At 51.8% G+C, this 7,443-nt stretch overlaps 1 non-coding gene across 1 annotated transcript; it reads right to left on the reverse strand.

The window, feature by feature from the left end:
* Window positions 1-6,213: 6,213 nt before the first annotated feature.
* Window positions 6,214-6,285, reverse strand: TRNAA-UGC (transfer RNA alanine (anticodon UGC)). The gene has a single exon. It is a non-coding gene; the product is annotated as a tRNA-Ala (tRNA).
* Between the last annotated feature and the right edge of the window lie 1,158 nt (window positions 6,286-7,443).

Consider the following 7,443-nt stretch of genomic DNA (forward strand, 5'->3'; position numbering starts at 1 on the left):
TGGGGATACAAAACGACTTGCAGTAAAGGCGCCCGACTCTGGACACTTCTCCAAAATGAGGGCATAACCCTTGTCAATGATACACAACAGTACACGCGCATCGGCAACAGTGTACAGAACAACACCACCCCCGATCTTACACTCACGAAAAACATAACACAATGCTATTGGACAAACACGCAAACCTCTCTTGGTAGCGATCACTATATAATTGAGACCTCTTTCTCACTATCCTCCATAACCCCCCGTGTAAAGAGGAAACTCAAAATCACCAACTGGGATCGCTTTCGCGATCTTCGTACCGCGGCCCCGAAGCAGATAGACCACCTTACAAATTGGCTGGCTAACCTCAACAAGGACGTGAACATGGCCACATCGGAAATGCCGTGCACACAAACCTCGGAGGTGATTGACAGCCGATTACTCCACATGTGGGAAGCTTACTCGAGCTTACAGAAGCGATGGCTTAAAAACAAACACAATCGCGCCCTGAAGCTACGCATCTCCGCTCTCATAAGGGAAATGGAGACGCACGCGGCACAGCTCAGTCACCAGCAATGGGGTCAAGTATGCGACCGCCTTGCTGGAAACCTAGGACTTAAGGACACGTGACGGTTGCTACGATGCCTTCTTGAACCCGATCACGCCAAGAATGTACAGCAGAAAAATGTGACGCGTCTTATCCATGGCATAGACATGGACAACGACAACATTATTCAATCCTTAAAAGATACATACCTCACAACCACACCGAAGACACCCTTACCACAGTACCTTGGAACCCAAAACCATGAGCTAGACGAAGACATCACAAAGTATGAAGTCAGAGCAGCCATGCTCCAACTCCGCACTACGTCTGCTCCAGGAGCCGATCAGGTCAAGAACAAAACACTTAGAAACCTCGATGAAAACTCCATCCAGGCAATAACAGAACTCTTTAACAAACACTGGCAAGAGGGAACACTTCCCTCAGAGTGGACGCACGCTCAGGTTACCTTTATACCTAAACCCGGCAAACCGCTCACTCTTTCAAACCTTAGGCCCATTTCGCTAACTTCATGTCTTGGTAAACTTTTTGAACACGTCTTGAATCGGCTACATACACACATGCAAACCCGCAACCTTTTTCCTCACACAATGCTGGGTTTCCGCAGCCACCTATGCACCCAAGATGTCATGCTACAGATATCAGAAGAAATTCTCCATCCCCGACACTGCAAACGCACAAGAGCATTGCTGGCTCTAGACTTGCAAAAGGCATTTGACAATGTCTATCACTCCTCTATATTGGATGCACTATCCACTCTGAATGTGGGAAACCGAACACATGCTTACATTTCAGCCTTTCTCCGGGATCGCACAGCAGAAATTCGGTTCGGTCCCCTAAAATCCCCCACTTTTACCCTCGGTAATAGAGGCACCCCGCAGGGATCAGTCCTTTCCCCTTTTTTATTTAACATCACACTCATCCCCATGGCTAAAAAGCTGTCACAGATTCCAAACCTCTCCCATTCTCTATATGCAGATGATATCACCCTGTGGACCACCACTGGGAATGTAGGTAGCATGGAAGAAACTCTTCAGGAGGGGGCAGACATGGTGTCAAGATGCGCAGCTTCAATAGGCCTTGCATGTTCCTCCACCAAATCCGAGCTCCTGATACTCCACCCAAGCCCGCGGAAACACCACCAACCCCCTATGCTCATCACCGTAGATGGTCAGCCAGTACAAGTTCACAAACTTCGAATACTATTTATTATAAGCCGCATTCTTTACTCGATTCCGTATTTATATCTAACAAAAACAGAGACAGACAAGGTGGATGCTCTCATTAGACACGCTTATAAGGCAGCTCTCGGCTTACCTAAGCGCACCCCAACCTATCGACTGTTAGGCATGGGAGTTCATAACACCCTCAGCGAACTGGTGAAAGCCCACCGCATCGCCCAACTAGGACGGCTCTCCACTACCCCAACTGGTCGCCACATTCTTTCCTTTCTCCAACTTAGACCGTTAGGTCCCCCTCCAGTAGAAACTTATGCAGTTCCAAAGACAGTCCGCGATCACCTCACTGTCCACCCACTTCCGAAAAACATGCATCCCCTTCATAACCAGGCCAGACGAAAAGCGAGAGCACGTGCCCTACACAGAGCACATGCGAACGAACCCGACACGGTCTACATGGACGCCGCAGAATATCCACACCGCTCAGCTTATGCGATATGCGCAATATCCAGCCGCTTCGAACACATCACATCAGCCTCTATCATTACCCGAACGTCCGTAGAAGCGGAAGAATCCGCTATAGCCATCGCGATAGTCTCTTCCACTGCCACCCTTATCCTCAGCGATTCTAAAACTGCCATACAAAATTTCGCCCGAGGCCAGCTACATGCTGCCTCTCACAAAATCTTAACTACCAACGTTCAAACACCCCGACCAATAGACCTTGTCTGGGTACCAGCCCATTCGGGCAACCCCGGTAACGAAGCGGCCAATTCTGTTGCTCGAGCATACGTCGACCGAGCAACAGATACCGAGGACCTAGGCAGTGCCAGAGATCGACTGATCACCTACAACGACATTACACTACACTACCGGTCTGAAAGACTTCACTACCCTCCCCCACACCCCTCCTTAACTAAACCACAACAAATAACATGGAGACACCTTCAAGCCCGCACCTTTCCCTCCCCAGCACTGCTGGCACTCTTCTCCCCCTCTACTCATCAGTCCGAATGTTCCCTCTGCGAGGCCCCGAGAGCTACATTCGAACATATTATGTTCAGATGCCCGGAGTTTCAACCACCGGCCGAATGGTGCCTTACGGACAACGAGGCTTGGGAGATCGCGGTCTCCAGCTCAGAATCGGCTCCACAAAGGAGACTGGTCGACTGGGCTGAAGCGGTCGCCGTCAGGCACTGCCTGCTGGCCACCACCCGTGATCAGGAGCCGGCCCAGCCCTTGTAACGTGTATTTCGCGGCTCCACTAAATAAAGTTTTTCACCACCACCATTCGTCTTTCTCTTTCCTCTTTCTCTCTCCAATTTCTCCTCTGCATGCATGAGGCAGCCCCAGGTGGTCGAAATTACTCCGTAGCCCTCCACTACGGCTCCTCTTTCTCTCTTTACCCTTTCACTCCCATCTTCCTCCCTTCCCTTACGGCGCGGTTGCGGTGTCCACAGAACACAAGTGAGACAGTTACCGTGCCTTTCCCTTCCTATAAAATAAGTAGATAAGTAGAAGGTGGCTCAGCTACAGAGCCGGTAGCTGGCCTGTGCATTTTCTTTTCCTTTTTCCTACAGTCGCAACAACAACTCCACCGCAGAGGCTAAGTGCTTCTGCAAGCGCTTCTCGGAGCTTGGGTCATGTCTCTACAATGAGGATCATTTGCTCCATAGATTCATCTTCCACCCCACATAGGGAGCACGTCTCCGGGAATTCGCTAAACGTGGCTTGGTGTTGTCCCGTTCGCATTACACTGCAGATAGGTCTCTTTCGACAGCGTTCCTCACAGAGGGGAGTCCGGGTCGATCTCTGACTTCTGCGAACTGTAAAAGGCCAGAGATGGCTTCGCACCGACCGATCGAGTGTACCCATTCAGCGGTTAAGCAGCCTTTCTCTCTCTCTCTCGCTTGCTTGCCGTCCTTTATTTTCTTTCCTTGACTCACGACCGGCCTCTCGGTCGTTTTCGCATTTCCGAGGCACATTGCTGGGAGGTTGCACCTTCGCTGAACGCTTAGTCCACCTTGTGGATATTCCCGTGTAGACTAGGTGGATCCAGGTCTGATGCGCCAGGCGACGTACAGGGAGGCGCATAGCCTATCTTTAAAAGTTGCTTTCGTCGCCGCCTTTCTTGCCCTGAGAGTCGACCAACCAACCCCTACTTTTTTGCCCTCCACCCACCGCCAGTGCCACGGCACTCTTAACGCGGTCCGGCCGATTGCCCTTTGCTGGCGCTCAAAAACTCGCGGTTGCCTGCCGAAAAGCGCGACACCATATTGGCCCATGACTGGTGCCCAAGCATGAGCCTCTATAGAGCAGGCTTACTCCTTTGCTTTCTCTCTCTCGCTCTCGTGCTGTCCCAAATAGTCCTCTCCTACGGACTTCTCGTAGCTCCCGGAACGTGTTCACCACGCCCAGAGCCAGAAGTCTCTGGTTGGACGTGCTGACCGGAAGGTCGAGAGCCCGCTTGATGACTTTCCGGTGGATGGCCTCCAATTGATCCTCATCGTGTTTACGCAGGTACAAGTAGGGTGTCGAGTAGAGGATTCTGCTCGTTACAAAAGCATGGGCAAGCCGCAGTGCATCCTTGCTTCGTAATCCGCCCCGCTTGTTGGAGACCCGGCGGACCATACGGCCCACCTGGTCTCCCACCATGCGAAGTTTGGCCAGAGTGGTGTCAACTCTGCGTTGACGGTGTATGAGGAGGCCAAGGACGCGGATCTCTTTGGCCTCCCGGATCGGTCCCGAGGGGAGACTGATGCGAAGCTGAGTTGTGTCTCGAGGGGATGGACGTACGTGCACAAATTCAGATTTAGCTGGGGCGCACTGGAGTCCGCAGTAGGTCGCGTAGTCGTCGACTACGGTCGCCGCTGCCTGCAGGCAGGACTCCATGTGGCCCAGGTTACCTTGCGTGGCCCAGATTGTGATATCATCCGCGTAAAGTGCGTGATGAATCCCGGGAAGAGAAGCCAATTTGGAGGGAAGATGAAGCATGGCTCTCAGTATTCCCAATTCGAAACACATCATCACCGACTCGCGAGGGGCCTGTCGGAATTATAGGCTGGGATGGGCTCCCCCGCTTGCCCGGCGTATATTGCAATCTAGCTGCCGATACATAGACCCAACTCCGCATAATCTCATTTGGGCACCCGGTCACCAGGGACTCAGGGGAAACAAACAGGCCGATCAGGCCGCCCGCGCACTCTCTCCCCGGGCTATCTCCTTGTCCTTGGAAGCCTACTCCCAATCAGACAACCTGGCCCTTACATTCAAAGACATCACCGATTACTACAAGGAGGAGCACAGGCGCTACCCGGCCCCTTGTAAGGGACTGGATCGCGCTGACGAGCGCCTCCTCATCAAAATTTTTACCAATACAGTACTGTGCCCGGCGGTGCTTAAACACTTCAACCCGTCCTTTGATGGTGCGTGCCAGTACTGTGGGAAGGTGGCTGACACCTTTCACATGGTCTGGGCGTGCCAGTCAAACCCATCCATTCCCCTCAACCCCAATCCAACTAGAGAGGACTGGGAGGCGGCCCTGCTCGGCTGTCAAGACCTCAAGGCTCAAAAGGCCTTGGTTCAACGGACGCGGGCGGCGTTGCTTGCCAATGGGGCCCCGGAATAGGGGCTCCACCTAGTATTGTGAGGGGGAGACCGATACGTCTCTAACCCAAACACCTCTGTAATCATTTAATTGTTATTTATAAATGTTTTAACCACCACCACCAACCTCCTACGGACAGTCTGACTCCAAGATATGTAGCGGATTCCACCGTTGCGATAGGTCCCGCTGTCTGCTTCTCTTTATTCGGAAGTGACGGGAACCTGTCTCGCACGGCTTCGTTCTCGCTCTTTAAATAAGTGGCTTGCCGTTGAGCTACAATCGTTGGATGATCGGACTCGGCTTCAGACTTGCGCTGAAGCGAATGCACAGAGGGACCAACAGACGCACCACCCATGGCGAGATCGGAGGCTGTTATAGTGCTTTTTCGGCGCATGCGAGCATGGTGGTCGAGGTCGAACACGTAATGTTGCTGTGCCACATCAGGTAGAAATTTGGCCCCGAATGATTCAGCTGCCTCGTCGCGGGGAAGCACTGGGCGGCTAGCGGCACTCATGCTGAGAACACAATTCGCGCAGCTCGCCGGCTGGTGTGAAATCCACGAAGCAGTGTCCCAGCAGAGGCGGTGCTTCGAGTGAAAAAGTCATAGCGACGGAGACGAATGCCCTTTGGCGATAAGGTGTAGTAGAGTTTACGCCCTATAAGCTATGTTTTCTCATAAGCAAGTGAATTACTAGCATGATTGCTTTCCCGTATTCAAAAGCCAACCAAGCGCCGATAACAGCGAAAGACAGTACGAAGTTGTATTGCATTTAACGACCCGTTGTGACGAAAATGTATGGGGTTAGCAACGCTCTAATGGGTGGAAACTGAGCGAACTTGCGATTTCGCAGTAAGTTTTAAAAAAAGTAAAAATGTCAGTGTGGAGGAGCCGGGGTTCGAACCCGGGATTTCTCGCATGCAAAGCGAGCGCTCTACCTCTAAGCTACGCCCCCCTTGGTAACGGCCCACTTTTCATAACAATTTATGACAAAAATATTATCATCATTCTTATCTCAAATATTGTATCAGCAAGTCAATCTCTAGACTACAGAAGTAGTTCGAAATCTTACTACTACTGTAGTCCAGAGATAGACTTGCCCACGCAGCGGCCATCAAACTTTTGAAGATCATAAAGGCCAAATAACCCGTGCGTGGCAAGAAGCTCGTCAAGGACGCAGCCCTCCGGGTAGAAGCTGCCGAATGCCGACGTGGCCTTGCTTCTAGGCCTACTGGGGTTCCGCGGAGTCTCAGCTCTGATAAGATGGCAAGCATGGAGACGCCAATGGAACCTCCGGTAGTCGCTGTGAGTTCTGCAAGCACAACGGCAGGCTGCGGTAACGAGCCTTTACCTGGAGCTAGCACTTGGCCACAGAGCAACGTAGACATTACTTCGAATACGAGGACAACGCTCGGGCCGCTACCCGAGCTAAGTGATACACATCAGGCTATGTATGTGCAACAGGAAGTCGTCACTAACGCTTCTCAACGGACACCCCGGCTGGTCAAACTACCTGGGCCGCCAGTCAACGCACGACCGGCAAAGAAGGTAAGGGCCGCCCCTGATAAGCTAGCTTCTACTTATCCAACACCAGCCTTGCAGCAATCCTTCAGAGTGCATATCAGACCAACCGCGCAGTTTGATATCACTAAGATACCCACCAGAGCTATGCAGAGAGTAATAGACGCAGCGCTTGGTACCACAGGTTACCAGGGGTTTGTAAGCCACAGGGCATCTAATACTGTCACAGTACATTCAGCCACTATTGAGGATGCACGCAAAATGACCGCAGTAACACAGATTCCAATCACAATAGAGGAGTATCTTCCTGTCCAGACGCATTTTGAGTCCGGTCCAAACACTCAGCGATGTGTCATCTATGAGCTAGACCTACAAGATTCTCCGGATACGGTGGCCAGAGACCTCATATCAGGAACACAGTGTGTTAGCCGCACGTCGTATGGGGAATAGAGGCACTTTTCTCATCACATTACAGGGACCAGATACTCTTCCGGACAGATTTTACTACAACAGCCGCATAGTGCGACCCAAAACGTACAAACTTAGACCGGTGCACTGTTACAGGTGCTACAGAGAAGGCAACATGCAGAAC

Source organism: Amblyomma maculatum, chromosome 3 (genome assembly GCF_055883805.1).
Source record: "Amblyomma maculatum isolate TAMU_Amacu chromosome 3, ASM5588380v1, whole genome shotgun sequence".
NCBI classification, from domain to species: Eukaryota; Metazoa; Arthropoda; class Arachnida; order Ixodida; family Ixodidae; genus Amblyomma; species Amblyomma maculatum.